General features: G+C 47.1%; 1 pseudogene; it reads left to right on the top strand.

The window, feature by feature from the left end:
- Window positions 1-13,689, top strand: part of LOC135551331 (disks large-associated protein 2-like) — a 42,871-nt pseudogene that overhangs the window by 14,589 nt on the left and 14,593 nt on the right.

The raw sequence follows: 13,689 nt of genomic DNA, 5'->3' as shown, positions 1-13,689 counted from the left end.
TATACTATAATTTACTGTCAGCTTCTCTGTGAGTGTGCGTGCACGTGAGGGTACAGTATTTATAAGTGGGTTGATGTTCTGTGTACATCTCTGTCTGCTTCAGGCTCACGCTCTATTTCTCTTTCTGTATTAGTGTTTTTCAAGCTGTCAGAGTTTCTCTCTCTCTGTAAGTCTCCGTTTCTCCTTCTGTCTTTCTCTCACATAACTGACGTTTTGTGCTGTGCAGTGCGGCATGTTCCTGTACCTGTCTCTCTCTCTCTCTCTCTCTCTCTCTCTCTCTGTCTCTCTCTCTCTCTCTCTCTCTCTCTCTCTCTCTCTCTCTCTCTCTCTCTCTCTCTCTCTCTCTCTCTCTCTCTCTCTCTCTGTCTCTCTCTCTGTCTCTCTCTCTCTCTCTCTCTCTCTCTCTCTCTCTCTCTCTCTCTCTCTCTCTCTCTCTCTCTCTCTGTCTCTCTCTCTGTCTCTCTCTCTGTCTCTGTCTCTCTGTCTCTCTCTCTCTCTCTCTCTCTCTCTCTCTCTCTCTCTGTCTCTCTCTCTCTCTCTCTGTCTCTCTCTCTCTCTCTCTCTGTCTCTCTCTCTCTCTCTGTCTCTCTGTATCTGTCTCTCTCTCTCTCTCTCTCTCTCTCTCTCTCTCTCTCTCTCTCTCTGTCTCTCTCTCTCTGTCTCTCTCTGTCTCTCTCTCTCTGTCTCTCTCTCTCTCTCTCTCTCTCTCTCTGTCTCTGTCTCTCTGTCTCTCTCTCTCTCTCTCTCTCTGTCTCTCTGTATCTGTCTCTCTGTCTCTCTCTCTGTATCTGTCTCTGTCTCTCTCTCTCTCTCTGTCTCTGTCTCTGTCTCTGTCTCTCTCTCTCTCTCTCTCTCTCTCTCTCTCTCTCTCTCTCTCTCTCTCTCTCTCTCTCTGTCTCTCTCTGTCTCTCTCTCTGTCTTAGAGAGAGTGTGTGTGATTCTCCCTTGGTGTTATTGGTATAGATTAGAATGCCTCCTTCTCCTCCCTGTCTAAATCTCTTGCTGCATTAAAATAGTTAAAAACAAAGTGTTTGTTTTTTAAATCAGGAAACTTTCCCCAAGTTCAGAAATCCTCGTTTGATTTCCTGTTTATTCCTTCCTTATTCTGGGAATCTTTAAACTGGGTTTTCTGGCAAAGTTCCTAGATGTGTTCTAAAGCCGAGTAATAGTTGTCGATGTCTTGATGTTCAATTGATGGGAATGTGATCAACACTTTCTACCTTAAAAAATTATTTAACAAAATAACACTAGATATTTATTTTTAAAAATGCATGTGATGAATGTGTCACTACCAAGGGTCTTCACTCTCTTTCCCTGTGTGTGTGAGTGTGTGTGGTGTGTGTGGTGTGTGGTGTGTGGTGTGTGGTGTGTGGTGTGTGTGTGTGTGTTTGGTGTGTGTGTGGTGTGTTTGGTGTGTGTGTGGTGTGTTTGGTGTGTGTGTGGTGTGTTTGGTGTGGTGTGTGTGTGTTTTGTGTGTTTGGTGTGTGTGTTTTGTGTGTTTGGTGTGTGTTTGGTGTGTTTGGTGTTTGGTGTGGTGTGTGTGTGTGGGGTGTGTTTGGTGTGTGTGTTTTGTGTGTGTGGTGTGTGTGGTGTGCGTGTGTGTTGTGTGTGTCTTTCTACTTTTGTGTGTTCATACATTTGCATTTTTGTGTGTGTGTGTGTGTGTGTGTGTGTCCAGGTCCCGTCAGACGGGGTGGAGTGGGGTGGTCCTGACGGAGGGGGGGAGATCCCCTGCAGGCGCATGCGAAGTGGCAGCTACGTCAAGGCCATGGGAGACGACGACTGTCAGGACTCTGACGCCAGTCCTAAAGCCTCTCCTAAAACCACCATCATCGCCCAGAGAGAGGCCTTCAGACGCTCTGTCAGCATGGACCACAGGTCATCTGCCACCAAGTAAGGGGAGGGGGCAGCGGGGCGGAGGGGTGGGGGGGGTGTTGTCATACTAACGTCACGCAGGAAATCTGTCACCTCGTTGATGATGGTGAGGATGATGATGAAGATGAGTTGGAGGAGCTCGAGGTTGACTGTTCATCTTACTGTGTGTGTGTGTGTGTGTGTGTGTGTGTGTGTGTGTGTGTGTGTGTGTGTGTGTGTGTGTGTGTGTGTGTGTGTGTGTGTGTGTGTGTGTGTGTGTGTGTGTGTGTGTAGGTACTCATGTAAGCAGTGTGTAGATTCTACTCTACCCTATGCTAACAGCCGAACCAAGCCCAAAAGTCACGCCCGCTCTCGGAGCTACACTCGTTCTCTAACCAGCTCACAGGTAAGACTTTTCAGATGCTACAGATGCTAGCTGCCGTTTTACTAGTTCTTAACCAACTATTCTATTCTGTTAGTTTTTCACATTGTTTGTGGCTTATTTTGTACATACTGTTGCTGCTGCCATCTCTTACGACCGAAAAGAGCTAAGCTGTCAATTATATTCTAGCATCTTGTCCTGACAAAATATCCCGTTTACTACGGGAACGTTATTTTGCCAAAAATGAAAATACTGCCCCCTAGTTACAAGAAGTTTTAATAAACAAACTAGAAATAACGGGTGTAGTAAATACAATCCAATCCATGTGTCACTCAGTGTGTAGTTACACTGGCGGGCCCCGGTGGCAATCCTCCCTTCCTCCTCTGAGGAGCCTCCACTGACATACAAACAGAACCACTCTCTCTCTCTCTCTTTCTCTCTCTCTCTCTCTCTCCTCTCCAATCCTCTCTCTCTCTCTCTCTCTCTCTCTCTCTCTCTCTCTCTGTCTCTCTCTCTCACTTTGTCTCTCTCTCTCTGTCCCTCTCCTCTCTCTCTCTCTCTCTCTCTCTGTCTCTGTCTCACTCTCTCTCTCTCTCTGTCTCTCTCTCTGTCTATATGTCTCTCTCTCTCTCCTCTCCTCTCCTCTCCTCTCCTCTCTCTCTCTCTGTCTCTCTCTCTCTCTGTCTGTCTGTCTCTATCTCTCTCTCTCTGTCTCTCTCTCTCTGTCTCTCTGTCTCTCTGTCTCTCCTATCCTCTTCTCTCCTCTCCCTCTCCTCTCCTCTTCTCTCCTCTCCTCTCCTCTCCTCTCCTCTCCTCTCCTCTCCTCTTCTCTTCTCTCCTCTCCTCTCCTCTCCTCTCTCTCTGTCTCCCTCTCTCTCTCTCTGTCTCTCTCTCTCTCTCTCTCTCTCTCTCTCTGTCTCTCTCCTCTCCTCTCCTCTACTCTCTCTCTCTCTCCGTCTATGTCTCTCACTTCGTCTCTCAATTTGAATTCAATTCAAGGGCTTTATTGGCACGGGAAACATGTTAACTTTGCCAAAGCAAGTGAGGTAGATAATATACAAAAGAGAAATAAGCAAAAGTGAAATAAACAATACAAATTAACAGTAAACATTACACTCACATAAGTTACAAAATAATAAATACATTTCAAATGTCATATAAAGTGTACAGTGTGCAAATACAAATACACAAGGGACAATAAATACCCATAAATATGGGTTGTATTTACAATGGTGTTTGTTCTTCACTGGTTGCCCTTTTCTTGTGGTAACAGGTCACAAATCTTGCTGCTGTGATGTCACACTGTGGGATTTCAGCCAGTAAATGTGGGAGTTTATACAAATTGGGTTTGTTTTCTAATTCTTTGTGGATCTGTGTAATCTGAGGGACATATGTGTCTCTAATATGGTCATACATTGGACAGGAGGTTAGGAAGTGCAGCTCAGTTTCCACCTCATTTTGTGGGCAGTGTGCACATAGCCTGTCTTCTCTTGAGAGCCATGTCTGCCTACGGCGGCCTTTCTCAATAGCAAGGCTAAGCTCACTGAGTCTGTACATAGTCAAAGCTTTCCTTAATTTTGGGTCAGTCACAGTGGTCAGGTATTCTGCCGCTGTGTACTCTCTGTTTAGGGCCAAATAGCATTCTAGTTTGCTCTGGGTTCTTTTGTAAATTGTTTCCAAAGTTTCAAGTAATTATCTTTTTGTTTTCTTTTTGTTTTCTCATGAATTGGTTGGGTTGTGTTGCTGTCCTGGGGCTCTGTGGGGTGTGTTTGTGTTTGTGAACAGAGCCCCAGGACCAGCTTGCTTAGGGGACTCTTCTCCAGGTTCATCTCTCTGTTGGTGATGGCTTTGTTATGGAAGGTTTCCTTTTATCTCTCTCTTTCTCTCTGTCTCTCTCTCTCGTTCTCTCTCACTCTCCTCTCTCTTTTCTCCTTCTCTCTCTTTCTCTCTGTCTCTCTGTCTCTCTCTCTTTCTCTCTCTCACTCTCCTCTCTCTTTCTCCTTCTCTCTCTCTTTCTCATCTCTCTCTCTCTTTCTCCTTCTCTCTCTTTCTCCTTCTCTCTCTCTGTCTCTCTCTCTCGTTCTCTCTCACTCTCCTCTCTCTTTTCTCATTCTCTCTCTCTCTCTGTCTCTCTGTCTCTCTCTCTTTCTCTCTCTCACTCTCTTCTCTCTTTTCTCCTTCTCTCTCTCTTTCTCATCTCTCTCTCTTTCTTCTTCTCTCTCCTTCTCCTTCTCTTTCTCTCTTTCTCTCTGTCTTTCTTTCTCTCTGTCTCCTGTAGCTGGGTGACTCTCTGAATCGTCAGTTTGAGGCGGTGTGTGAGACCATGTTTGGAGAGATTGAGAGTCAAGCGGTGGAAGCCTTGGATCTACCTGGATGCTTCCGGACCCGTTCCCATAGTTACGTCCGCGCCATCCAGGCCGGCTGTTCCCAAGACGACGACTGCCTGTCCGTCTTCTCCATATCGGGACCCCAGGGTAGCATCAAGGGAGGGGCCAGTGAGTTTGTGTGTGTGGTATCGGGTATTAAACCCATCTGTGTTTGCGCTTTAGATCCAAAGAATTAGGACTCAAGTCTTCAGGTCATCATAATAGGATTGTTCCCACACACACCGCTGGCCTAGTCTCTCTAGTCATTCCTCCGTTCTCTGTATCCTCTCTCTCTATCTCCCTCGCTCCATTTCTCCATTTCTCCATCTCTCCATTTCCCTCTCTCTATCTCCCTCCCTGGTTTAATCTCTCTCTCCTCTGTCTCCATAACGATGACTGGAATGTTTATTATTATCATCATTACTCACTGTCTCCAGCTGCTCTCCAGCACTCCCTTTATCTCTCCCTCTCTCCTTCCCTTTATCTCTCCTCTCTCCTTCCTTTATCTCTCCCTCTCTTCCTTTATCTCTCTCTCTCCTTCCCTTTATCTCTCCCTCTCTAACTTTATATCTCCCTCTCTCCTGGGGTGGCAGGTAGTCTAGTGGTTAGAGCATTGGGCCAGTAACCGAAATCATTGGGCCAGTAACCGAAATCTCATTCTCTCCCTCTCTCTTTCAAATCAAATCAAATCAAATGTATTTATAAATTTACAAATTTATTTATACAGCCCTTCGTACATCAGCTGATATCTCAAAGTGCTGTACAGAAACCCAGTCTAAAACCCCAAACAGCAAGCAATGCAGGTATTGAAGCCCGTTGGCTAGGAAAAACTCACGAGAAAGGCCAAAACCTAGGAAGAAACCTAGAGGCCAGGCCAGTCCTCTTCTGGCTGTGCCGGGTGGAGATTATAACAGAACATGGCCAAGATGTTCAAATGTTCATAAATGACCAGCATGGTCGAATAATAATAAGGCAGAACAGTTGAAACTGGACCAGCACGGCCAGGTGGACTGAGGACAGCAAGGAGTCATCATGTCAGGTAGTCCTGGGGCATGGTCCTAGGGCTCAGGTCCTCCGTGAGAGAGAAAGAAAGGGAGAAAGAGAGAATTAGAGAACGCACACTTAAATTCACACAGGACACCGAATTGGACAGGAGAAGTACTCCAGATATAACAAACTGACCCCAACACCCCGACACATCAACTACTGCAGCATAAATACTGGAGGCTGAGACAGGAGGGGTCAGGAGACACTGTGGCCCCATCCAATGATACCCCCGGACAGGGCCAAACATCTCTCACTCTTTAACTTTATCTCACTCTCTCCTTATTTATCTCTCCCTCTCTCTTTCCCTTTATCTCTCCCTCTCTCTTTCCCTTTATCTCTCACTCTCACCTTCTCTTCTCTGATGTCTAATCATTCTTGTGTTCATACTCTCTATTTCATTTCCTTTAACTCTCAGAGTTTCTCCTCCCGTTATCCTCAGAGTTCTCTTATCTATCTTAGAGTTCTCTCCTCCTCGTTATCTCTCAGAGTTCTCTCCTCCTCGTTATCTCTGAGTTCTCTCCTCCTCGTTATCTCTCAGAGTTCTCTCTTCCTCGTTATCTCTCAGAGTTCTCTCCTCCTCGTTATCTCTCAGAGTTCTCTCTTCCTCGTTATCTCAGAGTTCTCTCCTCCTCGTTATCTCTCAGAGTTCTCTCTTCCTCGTTATCTCTCAGAGTTCTCTCCTCCTCGTTATCTCTTAGAGTTCTCTCCTCCTCGTTATCTCTCAGAGTTCTAATAATAATAATATATCCCATTTAGCAGACGCTTTTGTCCTACGTCGGCTACTCTTTACATGAGTGGTCTCGAACCCACGACGCTTGGCCTGCAAGTTATCTCTCTGAGTTCTCTCCTCCTCGTTATCTCTCAGAGTTCTCTCCTCCTCGTTATCTCTCAGAGTTCTCATTTCCTCGTTATCTCTTAGAGTTCTCTCCTCGTTATCTCTCAGAGTTCTCTCCTCCTCGTTATCTCTCATAGTTCTCTTCCTCTGTTTTTCCCTTTGTTTTCTTTCTCTGTCGTTCAGAATCTACTGTGTGTGTGTGTGTGTGTGTGTGTGTGTGTGTGTGTGTGTGTGTGTGTGTGTGTGTGTGTGTGTGTGTGTGTGTGTGTGTGTGTGTGTGTGTGTGTGTGTGTGTGTGTGTGTGTGTGTGCGTGTCCTGTGTGTCTCTCTCCAGTGAGCTATCATCAGTACTTTACAGGGCTCATATTTTCTGGCTTAGACCTGAAAATCCCCCAGGGATTTATCAAAGCTTCTATGAAGAGTCAAATTCTCACAACACACACACTCACTCACTCACAACACACACCCACTCACACACCCACTCACACACACACACCCACTCACACACCCACTCACACACCCACTCACACACCCACTCACACACCCACTCACCCACCCACTCACAACACACACCCACTCACACACCCACTCACACACCCACTCACAACACACACCCACTCACACACCCACTCACACACCCACTCACACACCCACTCACAACACCCACTCACACACCCACTCACACACCCACTCACAACACACACCCACTCACACACACACCACTCACACACACCCACTCACACACCCACTCACACACACACACACACACACACACCCACTCACACACACACACACACACACACACACACACACACACACACACACACACACACACACACACACACACACACACACACACACACACACACACCACTCACACACACACACCCACTCACACACACACACCCACTCACACACCCACACCCACTCACCCACCCACACCCACACCCACTCACACACTCACACACACACACACTCACACACACACACACACCCACTCACACACACACACCCACACACACACCCACTCACACACCACCCACACCCACACACCCACCCACACCCACACCCACTCACACACCCACTCACACACCCACTCACACACCCACTCACACACCCACTCACACACCCACTCACAACACACACACACTCACACACCCACTCACACACCCACTCACTCACTCACAACACACACCCACTCACACACCCACTCACACACCCACTCACTCACTCACAACACACACCCACTCACACACCCACTCACACACCCACTCACTCACAACACACACCCACTCACACACCCACTCACACACACACACCCACTCACACACCCACACCCACTCACCCACCCACACCCACACCCACTCACACACCCACTCACACACCCACTCACACACCCACTCACACACCCACTCACACACCCACTCACAACACACACCCACTCACACACCCACTCACACACCCACTCACTCACTCACAACACACACCCACTCACACACCCACTCACACACCCACTCACTCACTCACAACACACACCCACTCACACACCCACTCACACACACACACCCACTCACACACCCACACCCACTCACCCACCCACACCCACACCCACTCACACACCCACTCACACACCCACTCACACACCCACTCACACACCCACTCACACACCCACTCACACACCCACTCACTCACTCACAACACACACCCACTCACACACCCACTCACACACCCACTCACTCACTCACAACACACACCCACTCACACACCCACTCACACACCCACTCACTCACTCACAACACACACCCAAGCAGAGAGCTTTTCTTTTTGGGTGAGGCTCATCACTTCTTCCTGAGACAAGTGGGTCGGAAATTAAGAAGCTAGGCGAGCAAAGCGTTTAAAAACGCTGTGTCTATGTGTATCCACTGCAGAGGACTGTGTGTGCTTGAGGTTCCTCATTTCAATATTCCTCACAGGAAATGGATTTATCGTCTTAAGAAAATAGTACAGTTAGCTCAGAGGAACAGACATACTGTATTCAGAGGAAGATACTGACAGCTTTCTCATTTATTCTCTCTCCCTCTCTCGCTCTCATTCGCTCTGTTTGTATATTTCCTTCAGTCTCTCTCTCTCTGTATCTGTCTCTATCTCTCTCTCTGTCTTTCTCTCTCTGTATCTGTCTGTATCTGTCTCTCTCTCTCTCTGTATCTCTCTCTCTCCCTCTCTGTATCTCTCTCTGTCTCTCTCCCTCTCTCGCTCTCGTTCACTCTGTTTGTATATTTCCTTCAGTCTCTCTCAATTCAATTCAATTCAATTCAAGGGGCTTTATTGGCATGGGTAACATGTGTTAACATTGCCAGAGCAAGTAAGGTAGATAATATATAAAGTGAAATAAACAATAAAAATTAACAGTAGATATCACACATACAGAAGTTTCAAATCAATAAAGACATTACAAATGTCATATTATATATGATGATATATATATTATATATCTCTCTCTGTATCTCTCTCTCTCTGTCTCTCTCTCTCTGTATCTGTCTGTATCTGTCTCTCTCTCTCTGTATCTCTCTCTCTCTCTCTCTCGCTCTCTCTCTCTGTATCTCTCTCTCTCTCTGTATCTCTCTCTCTCGCTCTCTCTCTCTGTCTCTCTCTTTCTGTCTCTGTCTCTCTCTGTCTCTCTCTCTCTTTGTATCTGTCTGTATCTGTCCCTCTCTCTCTGTATCTCTCTCTCTGTATCTCTCTCTCTCGCTCTCTCTCTCTGTCTCTCTCTTTCTGTCTGTCTCTCTCTGTCTCTCTCTCTCTCTCTCGCTGTCTTTCTCTGTCTCTCGCTCTGTCTCTCTGTCTCTGTCTCTCTCTCTCTCGCTCTCTGTATCTGTTTCTCTCTCTCCTCACATGCACCACACCACATGGGCTTCTGTCTCTAAAATGGAGGATGTATTTTAGCAGCTGGTATTTCAAATGGCAGTGATTACAATCTCTTTCTTCTCTCTGTCTCTATTCTTCCTTCGCTTTCTGTTCATTCTTCTCCTCCCTTCTCTCTCTTTTCATACCCTTGATTTTGGTATCATTCTACAATGATTAGATTCAGATAGTAACTATTGATTATATTCTTCCTCTCTCCCTATCTTCCTCCATCCCCCTCTCTATCTCCCTCTCGTTCTCCCACTGTCTCCCTCCCTCTCCCTCTCTCTCTCTCCCTCCCTCTCCACCTCTCCCTCCCTCTCCCTCCCTCTCCCTCCCTCTCCATCTCTTCCTCCCTCCCTCTCCATCTCTCTCTCCCTCCCTCTCCATCTCTCTCTCCCTCCCTCTCCATCTCTCCCTCCCTCCCTCTCTCACCCTCTCTCTCTCCCTCCCTCTCTCTCTCTCTCTCCCTCCCTCTCATATCTCTCTCTCTAACCCTTCATCTTCCTCTCCATCTCCCTCCTCGCCCTCCCCCCTCTCTCTCTCTCTCCAGTTTTCCCATACCGTAAGGGTGGCCCTCCCCCACTCCCTCCTCGTATGTCCAAGCCTATCATCTCTGTGAGGGCTCAGAGTAGTACAGAGTCTACCCAGGATGCCTACTTCCAGAACACAGGCCAGCCTGCCCTGGGACGACCCAGGCAACACCACAGCCACTCTGTCGACCTGGGAATCACTGATGGTAGGTCAACTAAGTCTAAATGCACCTTTTGCATAAATTCATAACATTTTGGATGAGTGAGTTGAGGATGAGTCAATGGGTAAACTTGTGGAGGCCTCCCGAGTGGCACAGTGGTCTAATGAGTCAATGGGTAAACTTGTGGAGGCCTCCCGAGTGGCACAGTGGTCTAAGACACTAGAGATCCTGATTTAAGCCCAGGCTCTGTCGCCGCCGTCCGCGACCAGGGGCCCCATGGGGGGCGCAGAATTGGCCCAGTTGGCCCAGCGTCGTCCGGGTTAGGGGAGGGTTTGGGCGGCAGGGATGTTTTCTTGTCCCATCACGCTCTAGCGACTCCAAGGCCGGCCAGGCGCATGCATGCTGACGCGGTCACCAGGTGTTTCCTCTGACACATTGGTGCGACTGGCTTCCGGGTTAAGTGTGTCAAGAAGTGGCTTGGTTGGGTTGTGTTTCGGAGGACGCACGGCTCTCGACTTCGCCTCTCCTGAGTTGCAGAGATGGAACAAGACTATCAATTGGTAAAAAAATTAAATACGTATATATATATATATATATATATATATATATATATATATATACACTACCGTTCAAAAGTTTGGGGTCACTTAGAAATGTCCTTGTATTTGAAAGAAAAGCTCTTTTTTTTTGTCCATTAAAATAACATCAAATTGATCAGAAATACAGTGTAGTCATTGTTAATTGTGTTATTGACTATATGTTGTAAATGACTATTGTAGCTGGAAAATGGCTGATTTTTTTATGAAATATCTACATACTGTTGGTGTACAGAGGCCCATTATCAGCAACCATCACTCCTGTGTTCCAATGACACGTTGTGTTAGCTAATCCAAGTTCATAATTTTAAAACATTACATTACAAAAGGCTAATTGATCATTAGAAAACACTTTTGCAATTATGTTAGCACAGCTGAAAACTGTTGTGCTCTGATTAAAGAAGCAATACAACTGGCCTTCTTTAGACTAGTTGAGTATCTGGAGCATCAGCATTTGTGGGTTCGATTACAGGCTCAAAATGTCTAGAAACAAAGACTTTTCTTCTGAAACTCGTCAGTCTATTCTTGTTCTGAGAAATGAAGGCTATTCCATGTGAGAAATTGCCAAGAAACTGAAGATCTCGTACAACGCTGTGTACTACTCCCTTCACAGAACAGCACAAACTGGCTCTAACCAGAATAGAAAGAGGAGTGGGAGGCCCCAGTGCACAACTGAGCAAGAGGGCAAGTACATTAGAGTGTCTAGTTTGAGAAACAGGATCCTCACAAGTCCTCAACTGGCAGCTTCATTAAATAGTACCCGCAAAACACCCGTCTCAAAGTCAACAGTGAAGAGGAGACTCCTGGATGCTGGCCTTCTAGGCAGAGTTCCTCTGTCCAGTGTCTGTGTTCTTTTGCCCATCTTAATCTTTTATTTTTATAGGACAGTGTGAGATATGGCTTTTTCTTTGCAACTCTGCCTGTGTGTCTGGTCAGACCTCCAGGGGATCCAGTCTAACTACATCATGTATCTCCTGTCTGTTTCTGTCTCTGTAGTTGTGGTGTCTGGTCAGACCTCCAGGGGATCCAGTCTAACTACATCATGTATCTCCTGTCTGTCTCTGTCTCTGTAGTTGTGGTGTCTGGTCAGACCTCCAGGGGATCCAGTCTAACTAAATCATGTATCTCCTGTCTGTCTCTGTCTCTGTAGTTGTGGTGTCTGGTCAGACCTCCAGGGGATCCAGTCTAACTAAATCATGTATCTCCTGTCTGTCTCTGTCTCTGTAGTTGTGGTGTCTGGTCAGACCTCCAGGGATCCAGTACATCATGTATCTCCTGTCTGTCTCTGTCTCTGTAGTTGTGGTGTCTGGTCAGACCTGGATCAGTCTAACTACATCATGTATCTCCTGTCTGTCTCTGTCTCTGTAGTTGTGGTGTCTGGTCAGACCTCCAGGGATCCAGTCTAACTACATCATGTATCTCCTGTCTGTCTCTGTCTCTGTAGTTGTGGTGTCTGGTCAGACCTCCAGGGGATCCAGGGAAGGAGGTTACTACACAGGACCAGGACAAGGCCGCTCCCGCCAGCACTCCAACTCAGCCGAGAGTCTGGACGGGGTCCTCCGGGGCGGCAGGGAGATGATGCCCTATGGAGGAGGAGGACAGGGACCCGTCAGAGTCAAACATAGTGGCTCCGCGGATAGTCTCCTGGAGGGGCCCAGGGGAAGGGAGAGGGGAGAGAGGGATATGAGGCGGGCAGGGGGGGGTCTGTGGAAGTCTGCCTCCCTCCCACAGAACAGTATGGTGCTGAGTAAGATGGGAGGAGGAGGAGGAAGAGGAGGAGGACAGGAGGAGAACAAGACGGAGGGAAGAGGAAGGAATTGGAGGCCTTCTATCGCTGTACAGGTTTGAGGAGGGCTTTTTTTACGTGTCATTTTTTTTATAGAGATGAATAATTTATTCCCATGTTTCTGTTTGTTTATTTCCCTGTGTTGTTTGTTTGAATGAAATCTGACCTTTGACCCTGTGCGTGTGTGTGTGTGCGTCAGGTGGACAGCCCGGGGACCCTGACAGACTCGGACGCGGAGAGCAAGGCTCTGAGAGAGGTTCACTCTATAGGAGTGCAGGTGGAGGAGGACAAGAGGTACTGTTATAAAACTCAATACTGTTGTAAGACCACTTATAACACTTACATAAACAGTCATGAACTACATGGGGCTGCAGGTGGAGGAGGACAAGATGTACTGCTGTAATTACAGCTTAATAACACACTAAAGGTTTACAAATGGCTCCACTGTGAGGAGAAATATTGTTTTTTTTACACCAAGTCTAAGAGAGGAGTTGTATTCCTCCTCGCTGCCTTCATCTCTACTCTCTCTGTCTCTGTCTCTGTATCTCTCTCTCTCTCTCTCTCTCTCTGTCTCTGTATCTCTCTCTCTCTCTCTGTGTCTCTGTATCTCTCTCTGTCTCTCTCTCCCTCTCTCTCTCTCTCTGTCTCTCTCTCTCTGTCTCTCTGTCTCTGTATCTCTCTCTGTCTCTCTCTCTCTCTCTCTCTCTCTCTCTGTCTCTGTATCTCTCTCTGTCTCTGTCTCTGTATATCTCTCTGTCTCTGTCTCCCTCCCTCTCTCTCTGTCTCGCTCTCTCTCTCTCTCTCTCTCTCTCTCTCTCTCTCTCTCTCTCTCTCTGTCTCCCTCTCTCTCTCTGTCTCTCTCTGTCTCTCTGTCTCTGTATCTCTCTGTCTGTCTCTCCTCTCTATGTCTCTGTCTCTCTGTCTCTGTCTCTCTCTCTGTCTCTCTCTCTCTCTCTCTCTGTCTCTGTATCTCTGTCTGTCTGTCTCTGTATCTCTCTGTCTCTGTCTCCCCTCTCTCTGTCTCTGTCTCTCTCTCTCTCTCTCTCTCTCTCTCTCTCTCTCTCTCTCTCTCTCTCTCTGTCACTCTCTCAATTCAATTCAATTCAAGGGCTTTATTGGCATGGGAAACGTGTTAAAACATTGCCAAAGCAAGGTAGATAATATATAAAGTGAATATATAAAGTGAAATAAACAATAACAATTAACAGTAAACATCACACATGCAGAA

This window comes from Oncorhynchus masou, chromosome 13, assembly GCF_036934945.1.
Source record: "Oncorhynchus masou masou isolate Uvic2021 chromosome 13, UVic_Omas_1.1, whole genome shotgun sequence".
In the NCBI taxonomy this organism is placed as follows: domain Eukaryota; kingdom Metazoa; phylum Chordata; class Actinopteri; order Salmoniformes; family Salmonidae; genus Oncorhynchus; species Oncorhynchus masou.
The sequence above is the reverse complement of the archived record's forward strand: the minus strand, read 5'-3'. Positions and strand labels throughout refer to the sequence as shown.